General features: G+C 46.0%; 1 protein-coding gene across 2 annotated transcripts in view; it reads right to left on the bottom strand.

Annotated features, from left to right (window-relative positions):
• The window catches only part of ZHX2 (zinc fingers and homeoboxes 2), a 170,541-nt gene extending 152,716 nt beyond the window's left edge, over positions 1-17,825 (bottom strand). For both annotated transcript variants that reach the window (XM_053559651.1, XM_053559654.1), the window contains exon 1: positions 17,346-17,825. The gene's annotated coding sequence lies outside the window, so the exon portion shown is untranslated. The remainder of the gene's footprint in view (positions 1-17,345) is intronic.
• Between the last annotated feature and the right edge of the window lie 8,115 nt (positions 17,826-25,940).

Raw genomic sequence — 25,940 nt, 5'->3', positions numbered from 1 at the left:
TTTGTTCTTTAGCTTCTGCATTCTGCACCCCCCACCTTCCTTCCTTTGGGAAAAGATTTGGCTTTTCAGTGACCACTAGCTATTCTCATGATTAACTCAAGCACAAGCTGTTAACCTGCGTTTAGACTTAGCACATCGTGCAAGGATGTTTAATCAGTTGCCAGGACAAATCACCGATATGCCAAGTCTCCAACTGCTTGTCCGTCCCCCATAAGGGTCGGTGTGGGTTCATCAGCACTGCCTGGCTCAGAGATTCCATAAATATTTACTGAGCGCCTACTCTGCACAAGGGGTGTCCACAACATCCTGGGAGCTCCACTATGCTGTCAGGGACACAGATACTCCCCTCTAAGTCTTTCCAGAAGCCCAGGGCTGCAAGCATGGCACCAGCTTCCTTTGAGAGTGCCTTACAGAGCAGAAAAGCCAGAGGCCACCATGACTCCGGCTATAGCTACTATGTGAACCCAAGACAAGGGAAGAGGATAGGACGGGATGGGGCTTAGGATTAAAGGGGGCAGAATGATGACTGGTGTCTTCCATTGTCAAGGCCTTTTACACTATAGGACAGATTGACTCTGGCTGCACCAGATGAGCTAGAAGGAACCAAAGAGCACTTTCTTTTCTCAAAAGTAAATTCTAATGCCCATAACTCCTACAAAGCAAAAGAGATAGTGCTCCTTGCAGAATCTCAGAAAGAAGGAAGTTTCCTATTCCTATTCCTTGGGATATAGCCTTGCCCACCTCGAGGGCTTCTCATTCTGGACATGGAGCCTTGCAGGCTGGCTTCCTCTTGGATTTCCAGCTGGGTAGGGACCACCACGAAGTCCTCTACGCCATGGAGATAATCATGTCACAGCATTAGTTTCTGGGAACAAAACTCCAACATTTAAACCATGAGGTAAAAAACAAAAATAAATAAATAAATAAAAAGTAAGCAAAACAAAACAAAGCAAAAAAACGAAAACCCTGAAGTCCACCAAAAGAATATTTCATAGACATGCTTCTCTGGATTTTTTACTTCCCCACCCCACTTCCAACCCCACCCCATTTTAAACGACTAACTTTGCCACAGAACTTTGCATGAAATTCTGATACTAAAAAATAAGAAAACAGAGACAAACAGGGTGCTGGTGGTGGCCCAGGGTCCATCACTAGATGGCGCTTGATTTTGTGCATGTCATTTACCTTCTCTGTGACACCTCCCTGAGCCCTTCCAGCTGAGCGGGAAGATGAGGCTTATGCCATCTCTTGCCCTATCAGTGGTGATAAAGATCAAAAGAAAAGGCTTATTTTCAAAAGGGCTAGGAGTGCTGAGACATCAGATCCTTAATGTTAAGGAAGGATCGTAAGAAAAGTTCCTTAATGTAAGGGTGGGAGGCAGGAACACTATTGTGTCACTGATGTCGTTTGTTGTTCTGGAATGAGCTTTAAGATGGAAACATCTTAAAGTAGCAGAGGGACCCTGGGCCATTCACAGCTTAGAGAGAGCCTTGACTTCCTCTCTGATAAAACCCCCTACGAGATCTCTCATAGTATTGGTTGGCTAACTGTTCACCACAGGAACTCTAGCACAAAGCTAGTAACCCACAAATGCTTGGCTGGTTAATTGCAGGATCAGTTAGTTGAAAAGGGTCTTTACTTTCTGAGCTGAGCCCATCTGCCACATGCAATGTTTTCAGGGCCAAAATTCAAGCATGCAACCATTCTGGAGCAAGATTCTGAGATCAAGGTTCTGCAGTTACCTTTGTAGGACACTTTTAAAAACTTGAGGAGCTTCAGCCGAGAAATAAGTCCAGACTGAAAGCAGTAACTGTAGCTCATTCACCACTACAGTGCCCTAGGGCTCAGCATGGTGCCTGACACACAGTAGGGTCACGTGGCAGGTGTGCGAATATTTCCCCTATGAATAAATAAAGTGTCCAGCATTACCAACATCTCCGGAATGTACAGGCATAGCTAAATACAAAAAAAGCTTTTAAGCAATGGTGTTTAATCCCTGGCCCTTTCTGTGACCCCCATTACACTTACAACCTCACTAAAAGCATTGGGTTTAGAATCAGCTAGACCTACCAGGGATGCCTGGCTCTGCCCTTTTCAAGTTGTGTTGCTTCACCTCTCTGGGCCTCAGTTTCCTCATCTGCTCCACAGAGATAATCAGGCCTCTTCCGGGAGTAAAGTGATTGTAAGAACCTCATAGGGTGGAGTATACATCTGAGAATCGCCTGGCACAGGGAACTCTCTTGGTCAATGTGGGCCATTAGCATTACTATTGTTATGCTCAGCATCATTAGTGCTTGGCAGTAATTAGAGGCTCATTAAATGTTAATTTTCTTTATGCTAGACTGCATGCGCAATGTAAAATCAAACTTTAATGGCATTCTTCAAAATGAAAGAAAGGTAAGTAGACTGTAAACAATTTTTTTTTTTAATGTTTGGTGGCCTTTCATATTCCCGCATCTCATTGGGAGGGATAATTGGGTGCTGTCCTTACAGCCAGAAATGGCACTGGACTAAGGGTGAGGAAACCTTGTTCAGGTCTGGGCTTTGCCACGGATACTTGTTGCCAGCCTGGTCCCAATTCATGTCCTGATTCAAAGAGCAGGATCCTACTAGAGGTAGAAGGGAACTTCCAGATGCCTCACTGCACAGAGAAGCCGACCAGGCTGGGAGGAGCAATGCTTGCTGAGACAGCACAGCCAGGCCAGGGCCTGCTGGACAGAAACACGTGCCACCTACCAGACAGATACATGCTCCTGCCCCACTGTCCGGGATCCTCGCAGTTAGGCAGGGTTGTCTGAGCAGAAGTGACACCTGTAAGAAGTGGAGATGTCCCCCTTTCATTTTCTCTTCCTCTGGTCTAGCAGCCTGAAAGCCAATTGTTTCAAATAGCGTAGCTACAACATTTTGGCAGCCTGGATCCCTAAGTCACCACTTGAAAGAAAGCTACCTCGGAGAGCTGCTGCTCTTTAGTGGGCTTCGTGAGAGTAAGAAATAAACCTGCTCTCTTAAACCACTAGGATGTGAGGGCTTACCTGTCACTGCATCATAGCTTAGCCCAACCTGACTACTCATGTATCTCATCCAGTCCCAGGGGCTTCATGCACACTTGTCACAGAATGGCCTATTATTTTTCCTTACTTAAACACACACATGCAAACATACACACACACACACACACATGCACGCACACATATAAATATTGGGTGGAAATTCTAACAAGACCACTTTCCCTATTACACAGGGTGGCCCAGTAAGATTATTAAGATTTAGTAAATTTAGCCTTCTCTTTCTCATGGTGTTTTTTTTCTTACCTCCCCAGGGGGCAAAGAAATTGGTACAAAACTGTGAGAGGACCAGTATTCAGAGGATGAAAAGCTGCATTAGTGTTAAGAAGCACCTTCAAAGGGAAAGAAGAAAGATGCCCTATTACTAGATCCAGCTGTGTGGTGATTCAAACGCAACATCTCAAACTCTGGAGGGGAAGACCAGGCCAGTGCCTCCATATCCTACTTGGACAGAATCTTAACATCCTTTATATAGGAGCCCTGCACTGTAGTAGGGCAAGTACACAGGTTCTAATGCCACTCAGCTGGCTTTAAATCCCACCTCTGAGTTACTATGCCACTCAGGCAAGTTAATTTTGTGAAGCCTCAGTTGCCTCGTATGTAAAATGGATATAAAAATTTCTACCAAGTGGGGGAGTTAGGACAATTAAATAATATCAAACAAAGTATCGTATACAACATCCTTGGTTCAATGGCTGGCATACAGCAGGCACTCAACACCTTTGTTTCCTTTTCCCCTACCACCTTAAAGTAGAGTTGGTCTCAAATTCAGACTCTATCAAAAGAAAAAAAGTTTAACATTAGAAGTGGCAGAAAGACCCTGCGAGGACAGCAGGGTCACACGGGAAGGTGGAGCTGATGCTCCCAAGAGAATACAAAGGATACGGCCAAGCCAAAGGGAGAGAGTGGACCCAGGTTGAACTTGAAGGCCTCATGTCAGGACAAGTCAGAGGGGCAGAGCCCGGGAGGCAGGCCAGTTGGCCCAGGGTGGCCAAGAGCCCCGGAACTTAGGGCAAAGCTCAACTGGGACAGAAGCTACCTTGACTGCTTCCTGTTGCAAAATCGTCGTGACTGTTCTTCAGACTGTGGCAAGGATCTGCCACCAGGGGCAGCAGTGAGCAACAATTCATTCTGCACCTGTGCTAATCCAGGAGCACAAACCTCCATTTGGGCTCTTATGAAGAGCCAGTTATTCATTCATATGACCATCCAACCGCTCCACAGACATTCGTTGTGACCCCACAAGGTGCTGGGAACACGGAAATAAACAGAAAACTCTTCCTTGGGGTGGAGGGGTGGCTCATAGGTTTTCAGGAAGGTAGATGTACAAACAGATCAAAATCATGAGCTAAGATTTCTTTTCTTTTCTTTTTTCTTTTTTTTTTGAGACAGAGTCTCATTTTGTTGCTCTTGGTAGAGTGCTATGGCATCATAGCTCACAGCAACCTCAAAGTCTTGGGCTCAAGCTATTCTCTTGCCTCAGCCTCCCAAGTAGTTGGGACTACAGGTGCCTGCCACAATGCCCGCTTATTTTGTAGAGACAAGGTCTCATTCTGGCTCAGGCTGGTCTTGAACCTGTGAGTTCAGGCAATCCACCCACCTTGGACTCCCAAGTGCTGGGATTACAAGTGTGAGCCATCATGCCCGACCCATGAGCTAAGATTTCTAACAGGTATTTCCTTGGCACAACTGGCCTCTTAGAAAAGAGAAAGCAAGTATCTCTAGAGCAGAAATGAGTAGGTTTGCTAAGCTTGGGAGATAAGTCTTTCCAGGGAGAAGGAATGAAAGGGGAAAAAGGATGGTGAATTTGGGGTTCAGGGGTCAGCTTGGAATGACTTGAAGTATAGGGTATATGGCAGAGGGGAATGGAGTTAGAGTAAAATATGCCTGATGGCTGGAAGTCAGCTTTCAAAGAGCTGCTATGCCAGGGTCAGGAATTTTGCCTTGATCTGATGAGTCAGAAGTTACTAACTGGTGATCTGCAAGTGGACTGGAGAATTGGTTAACATCTTTTTGAATACATTTAGACTGGGCATATGCTTCCTACTTGGACCCACCCCCACCACTTCCTACCATTCTATACTGAACTATTTACTTTCTCAAGCTATCTGCATAGCCCTTAAACACATTCGGTTTATGACCCCTGGGCAACTAGCAATCAGGGGAGTTTTTTAGAAGGTCAATGAAATGTGAAAAGATTTGGTGTTTCAGAACCAGTGGAGCTGCAAGGAGAGGCTAGTGACAGATGACACAATATGTACTCCTTCCAATAAGGCTTCCTCTTTCTCTCTTATTGTATAAAAGAAAAAAACAGATGCAAAAAAAAATCAACTCTGGAGGAGTTTCTATTCACTTTTGTGCAGTTAGGACCAGCATGATGTCACGCTCCTATTTCACCACATGTAGACTTTATTTTATTCAATTCTATTTATCAATTCAACAACCACTTAGTGAGCAACTCCTCAGTTAGGCCAGTTGGGGCTGTGGCTGTGGGAATAAGTGTAAAGTCCCAGAGTTCAGCAAACTCGAGGTCTCATCAATGACAATGACACATGAGAGCACTGGTGCACAGGACAGAGCAGCCAACTTCCCAGACACATGGGGACCCACAGAATGAATGGTCCACACTCAGGGCTGGCCAGCAGCTGGGCACCTGCTGGCACCTGCTGGGCACCACGCCACAGGCGTGGTGTACGCAGGGCCAGGGCGGGCAGCAGTGGAGGTCTGATGCCTTTGGTGTCATGGTCCTGCCAGCAAGTGGCCTTCCCAGAGACAGGGGCCCTGAGTTTCAGTTATGAAGAGAGGTGAATCCTTTTAAGCCATGTGCAGAATCTATGTGGCCTTTGACCAATCCGAGCAAGAAGGTTCCTATTATTTCTATCATTTTTGTAACTGACACATCTCCTTTGCATTCAGAAATCTTGATGTTGAATCCCCAAATCGCCTACCACAGACCAATCCGTAGTCCTCTGACACAAACCCTGAAAACCAGCAGGGTCAGTTGGTTATAAATAAGACCAATGACAGGGTTCCTATACCCTGCTGGGGAAAACCAGGGGGTTGTTGGTTCAGCAGAAAGAACCCAAGGCCACCCTGTCCCTGGCTCACCTTGGATCCTGTAAGTATTATCCAGCAGGGGTTTTCTCATGTTGAAGGGGCACAGGGATTGCACTCTGGTTTTGGTGATGACAAAACCAAATATGGTGCATCTATAGTTCAGAGGGGACCCCATGAGCTGGGCTCTGTGGCTGAGAACAAGACACCTGGGTGAGGCGCAGCTGGTCTGAGAGAGCCTGGATGTCTCTCTCATCTCAGGCCGTTTCCTGGTCACTGGGTTATGATCCCTGCTCTTGTGGGTTGTGGGTTAGGCTTCCAGTCACAGATGCAGGGCATGAGGATGTGCCTTAAGCTACAGTGACTCAGAGGCATCCTCATGGCACTTAAGGTCAGAGATATGTCAGTGACAACAATACCAGTCAGCATTTCTAGGGCATGCCTAGGTGCCAGGTACTGTCCTAAGCACTTCCCAGGTATGATGCTCTGTAATTCTCACAGCAACCCTATGAGCTACGATTCGAGCTCTGCCAGTCTAGCCAGGGGCTGCAAATCTAACAGTTCTCTAGTGGGACTAAGTGCCATCAGGGAAAGGGCAGTGGCAGCGGCATGGCCATGTTTATGTCCAACCCAAGGATTGAGCACAGTGCCCTATATCAGGAGCTGGCTGGTAGCATGGGCCAGGACTGTGCAACTAGGGAGCAAAATTTAAAGCTCTTCTTCTCAGGTGCTGCCCTGCACTTCTGTGAAGCTGAGAGTGGGTACCACCTTAAGTTTTGCACACTGGCTGCCTCATTTGCGTTAGCCTAGTTCTGGTCCTGGGTCAGTCCACTAGCCAGACTGGGGTGGGAGTCAGTCCTGCTCTTCCATTCTAGCCATGTGTCCCTCTTTCCTTGTACTTCAATTTCTTCACTTAAAATGGAGCTAATGACAATACCAAGGTTTGGCAAACACATCACTAATAGGAACATAAAAATAATGCTGCCACTTTGGAGAAGTGTGACAGTCTCTCAAAAAGTTAGACAGGGAGTTACCATATGACCATAGGCACTGTGAGTGGAATTACTTACAGCAGCGCTATCATAAATGCCAAAAAGCAGAAACAATCCAATTGTTTATCAGCTGGTAAATGGATAACAAAATGTGGTGGATCCACACAATGGGATACTACTTGGCAATAAAAAGGAATGAAATACTAACATGTGTTACATTGTGGATGAACCTCAAAATTATTATGCTAAGTGAAAGAAGCCAGACACACAAAATCACATATTATATGGTTCCAGGGCAAATCTATATAGACAGAAAGTAGATTAGTGGTTGGGTAGGGTTAGGGTTGGGGAGCCAGGGAGAGGGGAATGGAGAATGATTGCTAATGGTACAAGGGTCTCTTTTTAATTAACATTAGTTCTAAGGTCAGGTTGTGGTAATGTTGCATAATTCTGTAACTATACTAAAAGACAATAAACACTTAAAATGGATGAATTCTGAGTATAGAAATTATATCTAAATAAAGCTATTTTAGAAAATGAGACTAATAATAATAATAATACCTATGGCACAGAATTACATAATGCCTAACACGACCAGTAAGTATCCTATACGCGGTATTAATATTTGATACTTATTTTGCTCAAGTAAGTATTTACTGCTCAATTAAAGACTGCCTAAAGTGCCTAAAAGCTCCCTTATTTCTAGGGGGACTTTGGGGGACTAACGCAGGCAGTCCTGGTGCTCTGTATCCCTTAAGTGATCTGTGTATGCCCAAGCCGGTTCTAATCAGCTCCTTCTGGTTGCAACAGCCGCTGCAGGCACCTGCCTAATGGGAATAAAACTCTTCAAGTCTTGGATTCCAAAAACCTGGGTTTGGGTTCTGGCTCTGTCCTTCGTATTACCTATTTGGTAGGGCTGCTGTACAAGTGACATGTGCTATGGTGTGAGAGTATTTTGAATACTCAATATAACTGGATAATAACCATAAATGAGGAAGCCCACTGGCTAGCCCTGACTGCATGCCCATCCTTGCTGTTACCCTCAGTGCTGGCTTGTGGCTCAGCCACCCATTCTAGTCCACATAGGAAGTGCCACAGGTGCGTGGAGGGTAGGCGGGGCTACACTGCCCCACCTGGGCAGGACAAGATGTGCCATGAGACTGCCCGGCTTCCAGAACCCTTGAACCAAGGACTTCCCCGTTTTGTGCTTCCTTGCCTGATAAATGGGGCTAACAGAATCCCAGCATCTTTTAGGACTGTCTGAGCACACCCACAGGAAGCTCTTAGAATGGCACCTTCGATGTCAGATGTCAGCAAGCGCTATGATTGCACACACACAGCAGTCCTTCTGGTTAAGGGCCAATGACTGTGAACTTCCTGAGGGCAGGAACGTTTTCTTCTTATGGCAGTTGTACAGTGAGCGCTGAGGGGAAAGAGGAACAGAGTGAGGAGGGGAGGTGCTGTGGTGAGCTGGCTGGTCAGGGCAGACCTAAGGAAACAGAAGGGCCTTAGCTAGATTGCAGAGAAGATAGAAATAATACACAGCCACAGGCTCATGGAACCTTACCTTTCTGAGCCTCAGTTTCCCAAGCTGGACAAGGTGATCCCTACAGCTTCTTCCAGCTAGAGCATTCCTTGATTCTACTAAGGAGTCACGTTGCTGTTAGACTTATTCCACTCTAAAATTCCCTTCCAGTGATTCCAGAGAACATTATTCCTTGTACCAGGAGATCCATAAATCCCATTTCTACAAGTGCCAAAATCAGGCACTGTCCAAGTTTATGCCATTGAACACAATCCTTCGTCTCTGGAATGTCTTTCATTAACCCACAAAGTAGCCAAAACCATTTCCTTTCTGTGGCTCTGTTCGCCCAAGATCTTGGAAACAATATGAAGTCATGTGAAGGCTTTGAGCTCTCCTGGACTACTTGTCTCTGGCAGAAGTTCACCGCATGCTCAGAATCAATTTTGTAATATAAAGTTCTCTGGAAGAAAGTAACAGGCAGTTCTACAAGAGATAATGAAATGGCAGAGTGCTCTGTGAGGAGAGCTTAGGGGAGAACCAGCCTTTAATCCACTCCTGCCTGGAACCCAGCCCTCCTCCTAAATGTCTTGGCCACAGGGCAGTGTCTTTCTCTAGATTCTAGCTGTCAATCCACATCCCTCCATTATCTGCCCCTCCACACGGACAGCAGAGGCACACCCCCTGGCTGCCAGTGCTGGCATTCTGGCCTCTCCCTGCCCCCTCTAGGCCACCACCCACCATAAACAACTCGGCCATGACATCCAGCTCTGACCAGGCTGTGTGCAAATATCTTAAAGGATCCGTTTCCAAAAAGGCAGGGTGCAGTGCAAATAAAAACAAATTGGAAAGGTCCTCTTCCATAGGCTGTGGAGATCCCTGGGAGTTCTGAGTACACCCGGGGGTGGAGGAGCCTGAGATGGCTTTGTCCGTAGAGCTGATCGGCCTAGTCTTATGTTTTAAGAACAGCGGGAACATAATATCAGCTGAAAGGAGTTTTCTGTGTGCTATTTAACTAAATGGCTCTGCAGCTGGGGAGAGCCATAGGCAGACGTGTTATGATTCAAAGGCCCCCAATTACAATGATCCTCTTTTATTGTATAAAAACAGCAACACAACCATTCTCCACCCTCCCTCCACCCCCGGTCCCCATTGGCTGGTGAGGCTGCTCTGCATCTCAAGAGCAGCACCCAGGCTCTGACTTTGCCAGTCTCGGCCCACTGGGGTTCCTTCTCTCTACCAGAGGTCCTCAAACTTTTTAAACAGGGGGCCAGTTCACTGCCCTTCAGACCGTTGGAGGACCAGACTACAGTTTAAAAAAAAAAAAAAACTATGAACAAATTCCTATGCACACTGCACAGATCTTATTTTGAAGTAAAAAAACGAAACGGGAACAAATACAATCACACCGCCTCATGTGGCCTGTGGGCTGTAGTTTGAGGACCCCTGCGACAGGGTGGAGAGGGTCCAGTGCCCCTGGACAATGTTCAGTCATGGACATTGACAGAAGCTTTAGAATTGTCTTTTTTTGAGGGGGGCGGTTTGAGGAAAGCTACAGATAGGCATGGATTTGTAACTCTTTCCTGTTTCAACTAAATGCTCTGTCACCCACATCTATGCATCCCTTACTGGTAAAGCAATGGGCTGTCCCAAAGCATGATTGAAAATCATCCCTTCTTCCTACATGTCCTTCCAGGCTGCTGTGGGGCTGGCCTCCAGGAGACTTACACACAATGTCAGTAAGCTCTGAAATCAGACTGATCTGAGTTCCAGTCCTGACTCTGCCACCTTGTCTCTGTGATCTTGACAAATGCTTTTGACCTCTCTGAGCTTTGCTTCCCTATTGTTAAAGTGGATTATACCACTGCTCTCCATTTACATCTCATGGACAGATCAAAGGATGCAGTGAACGAAAGCATTTAACAGAGCACCTAGCAAGTCGTAGGTGCTTAAGTTCTGGAGCAGTTGCTGTTCTGTCTGGGTTTGGCCATGACACAGGCTGGCCAATGTGGTGAGCTTGTGGCATGTCTGGCTGTGTAGGGAGCTTTGTATTTGTTCAGTTTCACCAGCCAGAGTAGACAAGGCTGTGGGGTGCAGGGTGGCTGTGGGGGCACAAATGCCAGGCCCATGGAGGAATGTTTTTCTCAAGTCTTTCTGCAACACTGGTTTTAACTGTCACCTCTGCAGTGTGTGCATGTGTGCATAAACACAGGATGCTTCCTCCTCAACTTAGACTTCTGCTCCTTCCTCAGTTTTCTGCAGATGTTCTGGAGTCCAGCAGCTGCAGCTGCAGGCATCCAACCAGGCCAAGCAGAACCTGCAGTCCAGAAACTCTCACACATCACTGCCCTCCTGCCTTCCTCCACAGCAACCTCCTTCTTTCTCTCCTAAGTGGGCCCTGGGCCCCCAGCAGGGAAGATTACCTTATAAAAAAGGAGCTAACCCTATCTGACCACCTCTTGAAGCCCCAGATAGATACATGAATCTATTCCCCATCCTGGACTTGATAGCAAATGGTTCCCAGAATTTTGCTAGTTTCCTCTGTAAGATAAACACAGCATGGGCTTCCCAAACTTTTCCAGCCCAAACCAAGCCCATGCACCCCTAAAATATACCTCTTACCCAAAAATGAATGCCTGGGCTATACCCCTTAATAATGGTCCCTCACAGATAGTTAGCACAAGAATTTCATTCACTGTAGATGTTCCCCGTAAACACTATTGCAGTGAAATTGTGTAACTGGAGTTAGTCTCCACTGTTTCCAGTATTCCGGGGTAGCCGGGAGAGAAAGAGGAAGGAGGAGTGTGACCTGTGGCTTTTAACAGGTAAACTGCCACCAGGGCAAAGCAAGACATCAGCAGGAAAACTGGCTCTGCTCCTGATTGTCTCTATTCCATTTTGAAGTTTAGGTGCATAGAGTCATACTGTTGTCAGGACTGTTTCTCTCCTTGGGGTCTGCTACACACACATACACACCCCCATTGCCAATCAACCCCTCTTAAATGCATGATTACAAGCGATCCCACAGATCACTGGTGGATGTTCTAAAAATACCAACCTGTTTGATGTAAGGTGGGGGCCTCAGAGAAAGATGGGGGAGGGGAAAGAGGAGGGAATTTTTTTTCCCCCAGTGAAAAATGAAATGAACTTGGCAATACTAAAAATAATGTCCACCTTATTGTCTACCAGTGGGGTATGCGCACAGCCAAGCAGGCTTCCTGAACAGCACTGTCTGGGTTTGGCCATGACACAGCATATTACAGCACCTGAACACCACACCAGCATCTTGCTGTGATATTCCCGAGACAGGTTTCCATTTCAGTGGCTGCTCAGACTCGCCATACAATGAGTGCAAGTGTGTGCGGGGCAGAGGTAGGAAAGGAATGGCAATGAGATGGGACAGTTAGGGTCCTGGGATGGATAAAACCCATGCATGTCAATTACTTGGCACCTCCACGATAAACTCACGTCTGAGAGGCGGTGGTTGTGATGAGGACAACAACAGTGGTGATCATTCCCTGAGCACGATCTATGTGTCAGGTGCTATGCTAAGGTCTTTTATAAATTTCTTAAAATTTTACACTAACCATACAGCACACACTCAAATCATCTCCATTTTAGAGATGAGGAAACAGGCTCAGAGAGGTAAGTAGTAGCTCAAAGTCATAAAGTGAATAAATTGAGCAAAGAGAATCAAAGATGTGCATGCTTGCTGGAGAAATCTAGTGTGGGGAATCTGATGAGGGGAAGGGCTCTGAGGCCCTTCTGATATCATGCCCTGATGTAAAGCAGAGGTGAGGGTCATGACCAAAGTCATCCTGCTGGTGAGTGCTGGAGCTTTAGCAAGGACCATGCAGTCCCAAAGGGCTGGGGAAAGGTAAGTGCTGTGTTTGGAGAGTAAATGGTGAAATGGTGCCCCTGCCCAGCCTTTTCAGTTCCACTGAGTTACGGTGAAAGAAAGCTGACTGCCTCCTGGTAACAGGTGACTAACATCAGGTTAGGTTTGGATTCTTAACAGCAGAACAGAAAAGAAAATCTCCCCGCCATCCCTCACACTTCTTTTTCTTTTTTTTTTTTTTATAAATAACAATAACAATGTTTAAGATAAGGACTAGAAACAGAAACCTCCTGAAGAACGAACAAACATAAATACATTCAGAAAAGGAATCAAACAATTGTTACATCGAAATATTAAGCAATAATAATAATAATAATATAAAAAAGTAACATTCACATTGTCAAATAAGAGAAGGTCTATTATAGAATGCTTTGACTCTGAGATTCAGTATGGAGTCATCAGTTAACTTCTTATTTTTTTTTAAGTATCAAAAAATAGACAACTAATATTTATAAATAAAAGTAAAAAATAACTTTGAAAAACAGATCATGCCAAATGTTATAGACAATAGAAAAAGAAGAAATAGAAAAAGAAAAAATACTTCAAAATCATACTACTTAATCTGAGTACACCTGATATTAAAATTGGAGAAAATATATTATTATAAAGGGGAAATTACAAACATATGTCACTTATAAATGAAGATGCAATATCCTAAACAACGTATTAACAACTTGAATTAAAAATTAATGTTTAAGTAATGTACTTTGGTCAAAATTAAATCCAATTTATGTGAGAATTAGTCACTATTTTCTTTTCTTTTTTTTTTTGGGTAACAGGTGACTAACATCAGGTTAGGTTTGGATTCTTAACAGCAGGACGGACACCTTTCTTCCTTTTCTCACTTCAGGCAGCACATGCACCTGCCAATTCAATAACCGTTCCTCCATTCACCCTTACAAGTTGAACCCCAATTTATTCATGGCAGCAATGTGCCTAACTTGACTGCCCTGTGGCAGATTTGGGTCACTAGGGTACAGCTCTGGTCAATGAGCTAAGGACAGAAGTCCTTGGGAGAGGTGTCCCTTCCCAAAAGTAAAAGTGAGCCATTCTAGGTGCTAACAAAGCACTCCATGCCACATTCATCCTTTTTTCTTTTTCCTGGAAGGAGACGCGAGGCCTGGAGATGCAGCAGCCACCTTCCTGCCACAAGATAGTAAATCTAAGGCCAATGGCCAACATTTGAAGGAAGGCACAATGGTTGAGGCATCGTCCCACCCGCCCTGTTGTTATCTGATACAAGTAAGTCCCCATCTGGTTAAGTCACTGGTGGTCAGGATGTCTATTGCTAGCAGCTGAATGCAATGATATCCGATACACCTCCAGTCATTGTTTCTCCCCATTCATGGGTCAGTTCAGCTGCTGCCCCCTCTAGGAGATCCTCCAGGAGTCCCTCCGAGCAGAATAATCACATCCTTCTTTGTGCTCCCACAGTATGTACTTAACTTTTCTCAATAATAGCACTTATCTAATCCTGCTTGATTTGGCCTAATGAGTGTTTCCCTGCGGTCTGCTCAAACTCTCGGAGGGTAGGGGGTCTCTATCCCACCAGCCTCTCCGTGATGCCTGGGGTAGTGCCTTGCATGGTGGTGGTGGGGGTTCCATCTCCCCAGTATCTCCATAATGTCTGGTACAGGGCCCTGCATTGCAGCAGTGAAGTGCACGTGTTCTGGGGCTGGTACTCTGCTTACTTGCTATTTGGTCTTGGGCAAGACAGCTAACTTCTCTGTGCCTGCACATCCTCAGCTACAAAACCGAGAGAATGAGAGTACTTACATCACAGGGTTGTCATGAAGACAAAACAGGCTAATCATAAGTACTGGGATGGTGCGCGGCATATAAAAGTGCTCAATGACTGTGGGCACGTCTTAGCATAATGAACATGACCGTTGCAGAAATAAATAAATATATCAACATATATCAACTCATTTAGTTGCTAAATAAATGAGTAAAGAAAAGAAATCCAGGTAAATCCCTGACTTTAAACCCCAGGGCAGTGGCTACTGTTCCTTTGTTCCTGCCTGGATCCTTTACATTTTCATTCTAACTACAACTTCCCATATCTGGGAACTGCCACAGGGACTAGCTCAGGTTATGAAGTCAGACCTGGTTTCCAACACCAACTTCACTTTTTGCTGTGTGGCTTGGCAAGTTTCTCACCTGTCTGAGCCTCTGTTTCCTCAATGGTATTGGGGTCCTCAAACTTTTTAGACAGGGGGCCAGTTCACTATCCCTCAGACCGTTGGAGGGCCAGACTATAGTTTAAAAAAAAAAAAACTCTGAGCAAATTCCTACGCATACTGCACATATCTTATTTTGAAGTAAAAAAACAAAACAGGAACAAATACAATCACACTGCTTCATGTGGTCCGTGGGCCGTAGTTTGAGGACCCCTGATTAGCACTTATGGTTACAGGGAGAATTAAATGACTGGGCCCATAAAACATACAGCACCTCGCCTGGCATACTGTAACACTAAGTGTTAGTGTTATCAAGCATCCTCATTATTCACGTTGTTCAATGCACGACATCCTACCGGATCCCATGGCCTCAGTGTGGACAGACACTGGGGTGGGATCATCTCTCAGCACATCAAGATGCACTGCATTTACACTGTAAGAATACCTTTTCTTTCAAAGCCAGCAAATAGTTGACTGATTTTTTCCCCTTTATATGACAATTTTTAAATACACGGTGTCCATAAAGTTCGAGTGCAAATTGCACACGAACTTTATGGACACCCCTGTATAGCTGATTTACCTTAAAACCTTGGCCTCCTTAAGTTTTCCCTTAAGTGAGAGCTATTAACTTCAGGTAGATCCTCAGGCAACAACAAGCCTGGCTGTGAAGAAGGCTACATGGCCACAGGAGAACAATCAAGGAGCAGAGCCTTTGAACAGGAAGGGTATTTCCACACATCACAGCCCCTGTTATTGTTAGTGACACATTTGAATCTTCCTTGTAGATTTCTTTTCCCTTCTGGACTTAAAAGAAGATGAGTATACAGCTTTATGTAACTTTTCCTTTAAACTTAAATCAAACCTTTATGTTAGTCCCATTCAACCACTTGACGGCCCCATTACTCTATTTTTACTATTAAACGTGCCATTTTACAAGATATTTATTCCACTTGGTCGTCATCTGAACGTTTTGACATTACTGCTGAGACTGAACTGCTTAAACTCTCTGCCCTCATAAACAGCAAATCACCTTTTGACTTAAATCAGGAAGAGCTCAGAATCTCAGCCCCTTCACTTCTAATGGCATTAACTTCTACCCCACGTAAAGGAGTATGGTAAGCGGATGTGAGTGTGTGTTTTAACAGAGTCATTGGGGGAGGTCTGAGCAGCCCAAAGGGTGGTGGGGACAGACGCCTGCCCACCAGGGCCCGCCTCAGACCTGGGGAGCTACTAACTTCCGAAGAGAACATGAACCTCAGAGCAGGCTGAGGAAGAACTCCAGGGCCTGGGTCCCTGGGGGCCAAGTGAGCCCAGACTCCTTAAAAGGGGACAGATCTGGGGAAAGTCATTATTCATCAACCTCTCTCCTTCTCCATGCGCCAAACAAAAGACCACCGGCAAAACAGTTGAAGGCAGAGACCCCACTGGCCTTGAAGCCTCTCAATCAGGTGGCAGCCTGAGCAAATCACAATTTGGCTTTCCAGTCAAGTTTTCTCCCCAGCCTGACAAACCCTCCTCCTCCTTCTCCGCCTCCCAAGCTCTGCACAGCTCTGAGGCCAAACGGACCGTCCTGTGATGCTTACTGATTTCCAACTTTCCGCTCATCTTCCTCTCCGCGGCCTCCTGCAAAGCGGCTGGAAAAAGGGCAAGTTTGCAAAGCCGAGGATACCAAGTCCTGGGGAAGCGACAAAGAAGCTGCAACACCAACAAAGATTAACCTCTTGTGGGGCAGACGGAAAGCGCCAGCTGCCGTTCAGGGGGCGAACGTGGGCTGGGGATGGCGGCAAGCGTGGGCCAGCCGGCAGCCAGCATGAGGGCCCGGGGCCCCGCGGCCCCCTCCCCACCAGGGCTCCCCGGCACCTGAGCGGGGCGTGGGGACAGCGCCGCGCTCCGGCCCTGCCCGTGTCAGGTAGCTCGGCGGCCGCCCGCGCTGCGCGCCCGCTGCCTGCAACCACCGGGAGCGACGAGAGCAGAGGCAGCCTCAACCCACGGCGTCATGCTTCCTGCCACCACATTACGGCGAATCGTCACCGGGAGAGGGGAGCCGAGGGGAGAGCGGGGGAGGGAGGGGAGCGAACACACGCAGCCCCCAGCCTGCCAAAACGCGCGGAGCCGGGGCCACGTCCCGGTGGCGTCCCCGCGGGACCTGCCCCGTTTGCACAAAGCGCCGCAGTTTGGCCAAGAAGGGAGGGAGACGGCCGCGAAATAAATAAATAAAAACAGTCGGGTCTACGTAACGCCCTGTCGAAAGCGGACGCCATATTTTTTTGTGGCTTATGTCGACATAGGGAAACGTAGACATGTTTTTCCTCCTCCTCCTCCTCCTAGGTCTGGCTTCCATTTATCCAAACTTGTAATCAAAACTCTTTAAAAAAAATCTCCTTTCCGCTCTGTATCCGCTTATTTCCTCCCACCCGCAAAAAAGAGCCTGCACACCCCCTCCCTGTCCGTAACCTCCCCCCCCTTCCTAATCACAAACGCGGCCAAGTCCCATTAACAACACATTTTCGGGAGCCGCGGCGACGGTGGCGGTGGGAAAGTTGGGCTGGAGTGGCCGGCGCCCGGCGTGCGGGTTCGGGGCTGGCGGCGCCGGGCGGGGGCGGGGGGGCTCCGCGCCGAGGCGAAGTTTCTTACCTGCGCCGGGGCTGGGAACGCGGGGACCCGGGCTGGGAACGCGGAGACGCGGCACGGGCGTTCCAAAATGGAACTCTGCTGGCTCCCCCCACCCACTCCCCACTCCCCAGCGGGTGCCCGCTCGAGCTCCGTGGGAAAGAGGGGGAAAACCAGCCTGCCAGACAGACAGACAGACAGAAAAAGCCCCCGTACGCACAACGGTGGCCAAAATTTTTTAAAGAAAAAAAAAAAAGGAAAAAAAAGGGGGAAAAAATGCCTCGATCAGTGGGGAATCTACGCCAAAACCCACATGATCTGTAACGTCAGCATGCGTATTTGCATACGATACCACCACCCGAGCTGCCACCCGGGCTCGGGTTCCGCAGAAAGTTACAAAGTGAAATTCAGCCCCCTCCGGAGACGCCGGCGAAATGTCATTTTCAGGCGGGAGCTATGGGGGAGGCTAGCCCCAAAGGCGCTGGTTACTAGCCAGGGTAAGGGGGGGGCAGTAAATTAACTGAAAAGTCTGAGCCCAGTAACGGACTCGGTGGAATTTCTGCGAGAAGAGGAGGGGGAGGCGCGAGCATGATCATTGAATATTAAGCAGGACCCGGCGCAGCGCGCTGGCCCCGGCCAAATCCTGTAGGTGCAATACCCATTTTCTTTATGAAAAGTTCAAGGTGTCACTGATGAGCTCAACAAACTGTTGATCCTGAGCACGTGGAGCGGCTAACCGTGGCGTTGAGGGGCGCTCTTGATGGTTGGGCTCCGCTAGCACCTCAAACCCCACGACCCTCTGCAGTGCCTTCGGGACTGCGCCCGGGTGGGGTCGCCACGCGCGCGGGGCGCCGCCTGTGCTTTCACACTCGGGAAAAGGGTAACAATTTAGATTTTAAGGGAGACACACTTTACTCCTGGAATAGTAATGAGAGGGCTTGGAGTAGGGAGGGGAAGGAGTCCCCACTTATATAACAACTTGAAGTTAGATCACTTTTTCCGGGGAGATTCCAGGATTTCCGCTGGTGCCAGGTCTGAGGCTGGTTAAAGATCCTCAAACTTTTTTCCTCAAGAGCCTATAAACAAACAGACGCCCCAGGGGCCGACTTAAACTCTTGTCGAGCCCGCTATGGCTGGGAGTCTCAGACTGGGAGAAATGCACGCCCCTGCTGTGCACTTAGGGAAGTCCCTCCCCGGCGAGGCCAGTCACTTTCGGAATTAGGACCCTGGCGTTGCAGGCGGGAGCCGGTCTCTAACCGCGGCCTCCCCCAGGGTCTTCTGAGAGCAAAGGCGGGCCCGGATCTTGCTGCCCTTTGCCTGCAGCCTCGGAAACCGTGAACTTGCGTTCGGGGAGCCGAGCTCCAGCAACCGTGCTAGGCTAAGCACTCTAAGGGATTCGAGATCCAAAGGACACTTCGGACCCTCTCGCTGCAACCTGTCTGCGTGGTGCGTGCTGGGACGGACCTTGTTTCCCCCCAGCGAGCCTGCGGGCGCTTCTGCATCTCCTGAGTGGGAGCCAGGGGATGCCATCTGAGCTTTAGTTTTGACCCTCTGAATGCAGCGAGAAAACAAAGGAAGCCTGGGGCTGGGCGACTCTGCGGAGTCCCCGCCCGCCCTGCAGATTAGCAGGCACAGCGCGTCGGGGCTTCCTGGCCACGCTCTGCTCTGGGGAATTAGAACGAACTCTAGCGGCGGTTTGCGACTCGGCTGTGCGCGCGAGGGCAGCAACAGGTGGCCGTGTGCAGCGAAGTGGCCGGCGGCGAGGACCTGGACTGGGGTGGGGATGTTTCTGGCCTTGGGGACTGACTGACTGCGTGGCCAAAGCGCTGAGTGACCTTTTGGCATTTTCGTCTCCTACGCTGGGGAGAAGGAAGCAGCTAAAAGATTTTTCTAAGGTCTCCCATAGGGCTAGTTCTCAGACACAATTCCTAGGCTCCACAGATTTTTTTTTTTTTTTACTATAAGAATAAAAATAGCTCAAATGCAAAATTTTCTTACTGGCCTGCACCTGTTCTGTTATTGCTGATGTAGGGTTTGTTTATTTTTGTGTTAAGAGCACATAAAACAAGTTCTGTACCTAGAAGGGGGTCTCACGCGAAGGTGAGCCAGCCGGGTTCTCACCCGATTCTGTCAACTTCTTGATGATGGAGTTGATTGTGCTGCGTCTTTTTCAAACTCATTTGACACCCACTATCTAAGCACCTAATGTACTTAGGCCAGGTTGTAAGCAAGGGTGCGCTAGAATAGTAAAAAGAAAAGGAAAAAATGGAAAAAGAAAACCCTACGAACTTAATTGTTACATCACTTATTCTTCCAGGTCATTCTACTCCTGTCCCCCTCCACCTTTAAAATAAATATAGTTCCCAGTATGTTTCCATGGAAATCACACAAGCCTTAAGGAAGCTATTCCTATTTTGAGGCTGCACCTCCTCTTGGTGATCACTCACTCAGGAGGGTTTTCTTTAAGCCAAGTTTCCCTTGCCTCCGCCTTAATGCCCCCTGCAAGGAGACTGGGAAGAAACTGTATTTGGGGTTAGAAGGGCCAAGGTGGAGGGAAGCCAGGTAACCCTCTGGACCCTTGGCTGAGTTCTTATATATTCAGCGCCCTTGAATCTCCTCGACAAGTGGCCAGGAGATTCGAGGGTGCTGAATATATAAGGTGAGGGGCTCCTGACATGCAGCAGTTCTTTAAGTTGTTCAAAGCTTAGCACGGATTAAGCTATATTAAAAAAAAATAAAACCAAGTAATAAAACTGGGGTGACTTTTGTATTAAGTGCTACGATTACAGTTTGCTTTAGGTGTAGATGGAGAAGGAAGACCCTTATTTGATAGGACCCAGAATCTTTGGATTCAATATTGCTTGACAATTAAATGTTCAGCCAGGGAGTAACATATATCACTTTCACTTACAACTCACTAGTCAGATCTAATTACAGAGTTACTTAATAAGAATCCATGGAAGTGTATGTGCCTGGAAAGGGGAGAGTTGGAAAGATTTGCACTGATATGATAGCACTAACGACTATCATAAATAATATAGGAGTTCACAACTATTAATAATTCACTATGTGCTGAGAGCCTTTTTACACATACCATCTCTTTGAACCACCACGAAAATAAGTACTTTACCTTTATTTTACATACATGGAAATTGAGACTTAAAAGAGCTGAATTATGGTACCTAGCTCAACGTCAGCCAGCTTCTAAGTCAGAGTTGAGATTTAAACTTAATTTTATCTGCTTCTAGAGCATGGACTGTTCAAATGCAGTCCTCGACCATCATAGGATTTAATTGGTCTGGTCCCCTATTATTGGGCATTAGGTAGTTTTAATTTTTTCCAATGGACAATCTTGTGCGAAATCTTTTCAATCATCCATGATTATTTCTTTAGGATAAATTACTAGACAAATACTACTTGCTTGAAATACACACATATTTTAAGAGTAAAAACCCTTTGTAAAAAGTGAAAGCTTCAGGAAGTATGTTAGTCTCCTAAGATAGCTTCTGTCAATCCTTCCCCTCAGTTGATGAAAAATCCTTTGTTACTAAGAGGTAGAGTTGATTTTCCCTCCCCTAGAATGTAGTCTGGTTCTGTGATTGCTCTGGATGGATGGAAGTGATATTCTGAGGTATCTGAGCTCAGGCCTTAAGAGACTGTCAGTTTCTGCTTCCTTGCTCTTGAAATCCTGCTGCAATGGTGTGAGAAGTCCAGGCTTCGTGGGGAGGAAAAACCAGGGTGCTAGGGACAACAGCCCTAGCTAAGATCCTGGCTGACACACAGTCAGGTCAGATGTTAGCCATTGTGAGTGCTCCAGCCTAATTGAGCTTCCAGGTGACTACAGTCCTAGACAACATCACATAGAGCAGAAGACTCAACCAGCTTAACCCAGTCACCCCACCGACTCATGGGATTTGGGGTGGTTTATCACACAGTGATAGGTAACCGAAATAGATGCTATTTATTTGTCTTTATTTGCACATATATCTGAGCATTCCAAATTGACTTTCTGTGGAGCTCTGCAGGATGCACAGCATTCTGAAACCACAGAAAAGGCCAGGACAAGGTATAAAAGGGACTTTTGGTTTATGAGGCCTGGGGTGACCACTCCGTATCAAATGATTTTCTTGACTTAAGTCAATTGTTAGGAAACAGCTGCATTAGGCTATGGATCCCTGTCCCTGCCCCTACAGGTCCCAGATTCTAAGCAGATGAATATTCTTAGGTAACAGTTACTAAGCACAGACACTCAGCAGGTGCTGGAGTTAAGTTCCCATTTAGTATTGCCAGAAACAGAGGCTTCCATTCTTTAGATACACACTGTGATGGGAACTCTATGTACCTACTATGTACAAGGCCACCGGGAAGGTGCTTCTTACACTTTGTTTCAAGTAATTTTCACAACAATCTTCTGAAAAGGTATATTGTCTCCTTAATTTGTAGAAGGAAAATGAGGCTCACAGAAGTTTATGAATTGTCCATGGGTAACACATACCTGATAAGCTAGAAACAGGACTTGAACTCAAGTTTGATTGGCTACAAATCCTGCCTGCTTCTCCTTATAGCTGAAACTCAGAAATTAACTCACTTCACCATTTATTTTTGTCCCAGCAGCAAATGTACTACCTGTTATTTATTTAACATTTTAGTTATTTCACATTTAAAAAAATTTAGATGCATTTATTTAATAATAATAAATTAAATTTGCCACAAAAGAAAGAAGAAAATCAAAAATCCAATATTGATTGCAACAAATGAAAGATAACAGTGAAAATAATCCATAAAAACAAACAGCACATTAAACTAGCTAGACTATTATTTGCAGAAGGTGGAGCCTGAGAAGAAAGTTGTTAGAGACAAACTCAAACTTAGAATTTTTTCTTGTTCTTGAGTAGATTAAAAGGATGGGAAGAAAACTGAAAAGTAATAACCTTTTCACCAGTCAGGGCTATTTCGTGCTGTATCCTTGCATCATTTAAATCTGACTCATGGCCACACATTACCAGTGATACCTGGCTACTTCTCATAGTTCTTCACGTATGAATCATTTATAAGTGCTGCCTCTGAGAGCACAATGATTAGTGCCATGGATTGAGCATTTGTGAGCCCCTCTCATTATTTTGAAAGTCTAATCTGCAACTCCATCCTATTAGGGTGTAGGGTCTTGGGAGGTGATTAGGTCATGAGGGTGGGGCCTTGACTATGGGATTCGTGCACTTCTAAGAGGAGATACCAGAGAACTTTATTCCTTTCTTCCTTCTCTCAGCCAAGCAAGGTTGCAGTGAGAAGTCCATCTGTAAGGCAAGAGAAGGGCTCTCTTCAGAATCTGACCATGCTAGAACCCTGATCTTAGACTTTCCAGCCTCCAGAACTGTGTGAAATCAATTTTTGTTGTTTAAGCCATCCAGCCTCTGGTTATTTGTTATACAGCAGCCTGAATGGATGGAGGCAGTTTGAGGAACTTCAAATTTTGTAAATAGAAAACACTAACTCACTCATTTACCTGACTCCAGTTATTACCTCCACCATGCATGCTGTCACCAAAAGACAGATTTTGCTTGGTCACTTCCCTGCTTACAGCTCCTTTAGGATGGCATATGTTATCTTGCATAAACTTGTCCAAGTCAGTGTTTACAGCCTAGTCTTCTGCTTCTTCTGGTTTTGTCTTCCAAGATTCAGTGTCACTGAAGTTGCTATGGTCTTTCTCATCTTTGTAAATGGAGCACTCCCTACCTGTATGCCTTCCTTCCTTTTTTGCTTCAAGATGAGAGAGGATACCCAAGAAGGATGAGGTCCAGGAGAACAGGTCTTTTCAAAGAGACCACAAGGATACACCTGCAGGGTCCTCTCCATGGTGACTCAGCTCTTGAGAACTTATAAGTTCTAATTTCTAGAACTGTGAAATCCTGTAGTTCTGTGGGGTCTGGAGCAGCATCTTCTGCTTGATTCAAACTGGACAATTAAAAAGCTACCTATGGGTTGGAACTTTTTGACTGGAGATAAAAAGGGAAAGACCAAGCCAGTTGGGGAGTGCTGCCATTTGGAATTCTTCTATGCTGTAAGCTCCCGGCCTGGGGGTGAATAAAGCCCTTCCTATTACAAACATGGTGTTTGGGTGCTCTTTCTTTCTGTTGAGCCTCATCTTCCTGCAACAAAGACACAGATCAAAGGTCACTTCTTAGGGAAGTTTTCCTGCAGTATTCCAAAGACAGATAATTTTGTCTCCTCTGAAGTCCTACAGAATATTGCACTTTCTTTGAATTGGCTGTTATTTCCCTGTCGTCTAGTCTCTTCTTTGTATTGGCCGTATCCACTTGATTGTAAATCCCTTTGGGAGAAGTATTTTACCTTTGTTATCATCCTCATTTCTTGCCTCACATAGGATATGTGATAGGCAGAATTCAAAGATGCCTTCCAAGATTCCCAGACTATGGTTATTCAATCAACCACGAATCTAGATTATTGCTGTGAAAGGATTTTGTAGATGTTATTGAAGTCCCATATCATTTGCCCTTGAATAATGGAGATTATGAAGATTATCTGGATAGGCCTGATCTAATCATATGATCCCTTTAAGAACAGACAGTTTTCTCTGCCTGGTGGCGGAAGGGAAAGTCAGAGATCTTCAAAGTGTGAGAGGGATTTTAAAGCAGTGGAGGTTTTCAGTTACTAAAACGGAGTAGTCCTGTAGTGAGGACCTGAAAACCACTTCTAGCCACTGAGAGCAGACCCTGGTTGACAGTTAACAAGAAAATGGGGACCTTAGTCCTGTAACCGCGAGCAAATTAATTCTCTAATTACCAATGAGCTTAGAAGAGTACCATGTGAAACCTAGATAGAACCACAGCTCTGGTGACACCTTGATTTCAGTCCAGTGAGACCCTGAGGAGAGAATCTGATTGTACCATGTCTCAGACTTCTGACCTCCAGACATTGTGAAATAATGAATTTGTGTTGTTTATGCTGTTAAGTTTTTGGTAATTTTTTTTTTAACAGAAATAAAAGAAGCTGGGCAAATGTTTACTGAATGAATAAATGAATGGAAACATGCATCATTTAGTAGTCATAAGTGACATAAGTGAGGGTAATGCCTTTCCTCGCTCCTGGTTTGCCTGAGGAGGGGCTTTTCTGTATGGACACTGTTGCCTCTGACACTGGGACTGTTAGGCTCAGCTCCACCTTTCCTCTCCTGGCACTCCTCCTGAGACTCTGTCTGTTTTGTCTGTCATAGCACAGGTCAGGGCACTCCAAGTAGCATTGCCTTCACCTGTGTGGGTATATCAGCCTCCGTCTGGGTTCTGTATTTGCAGCCCACATGGCTAACAGGCTGTGTGAGTCGGCTTGGGTTTCCATGGTTGGGTAACCTTAAACAGACATTTATTTTGCCACAGTTCTGGAAGCTATAAAATCCAAGATCAAGGTGCTAGCAAGGTAGTTTTATTCTGAGCCCTCTTCTCTTGGCTTGTGGGCAGCTAATATGTCACTCTGTGCTCGCATGACCTCTTCTATGTGTGCATGGAGAAAACTCTCTAGTATCTCTTCTTATAAGGGCACAAATCTCATCAGATGGATCCAAAGACCTCATTTTCTTTTCTTTTCTTTTTTTTTTGAGACAGAATCTCACTCTGTTGCCCCAGGCTAGTGTGCCATGGCATCATAGCTGATAGGAACTGCAAACTCTTGGGATCAAGAGATCCTCTTGCACCAGCCCCCAGGCACTCACCATAACACCCAGCTAATTTGTCTATTTTTAGTAGAGATGGGGTCTCACTCTTGGTCAGGCTGGTATTGAATTTCTGAGCTCCAGTGATCCACCTCCCTCAGCTTCCCAGAGTGCTAGGATTATAGGCATGATCCACCGTGCCTGGCCAAAAGACCTCATTTTCAAACACCATCTCCTTGGGGAGTTCAGGCTTTGATATTTGCATTTGGGGGGGGACACAATTATTCAATAAATAACCTACCTCTAACCCCCCAAATACATATTCTTCTTCTTATATGTAAAATTTACTCATTTCATTCTATCAGCCTCAAAGATCTTAACTCATTCCAGTGTCAACTCTAAAGTCTAATGTAAATATCATTTAAATCACGTATGAGTGAGACTCAAGGTACTATTCAGTTTAAGACAATTTTCTCTGTACCTGTCTACCTATGAAATCAGGTAAGTTATGTGCTTCCAAAATTCACTGATTGAGGAGGCCGAGGATAGACATTTCCATTTCAAAAGGCAGAAACCAGAAGGAAGAAAGAAGTGACAGGTCCCAAGCAAGTCTAAACTCTAATAAAGCAAATTCCACTAGCTCTTCAGGCTTGAGAGTAATCCTTTCAAGTTTGATACTCTGCCTCACAGGCTCACTAGGTTGGACCTTCCAGAGTTCTAGGACTTGGTCCTGCTCCTCAGCTCTGCCAGGCAGTTCTGGCCACATACCCACTGAAACCAAGGCCAGTCATCCTGATGATCTCTGATTTGCCTTTGGGGTTATATTCTGCTCTTCCTGAAGAATAAATAACACACATTCACAACTAAATATCTTCCATCTTGTCAAATCCAAGAAGTCCAATGGTCTTCCTTAATTTTTTCCTCCTTCATCTCCTTTGGTTCGACCTAGCAGTGTT

Source organism: Nycticebus coucang, chromosome 13 (assembly GCF_027406575.1).
Source record: "Nycticebus coucang isolate mNycCou1 chromosome 13, mNycCou1.pri, whole genome shotgun sequence".
NCBI lineage: Eukaryota > Metazoa > Chordata > Mammalia > Primates > Lorisidae > Nycticebus > Nycticebus coucang.
Note: the sequence above shows the minus strand (reverse complement) of the source record. Positions and strands in the feature narration are given on the sequence as shown.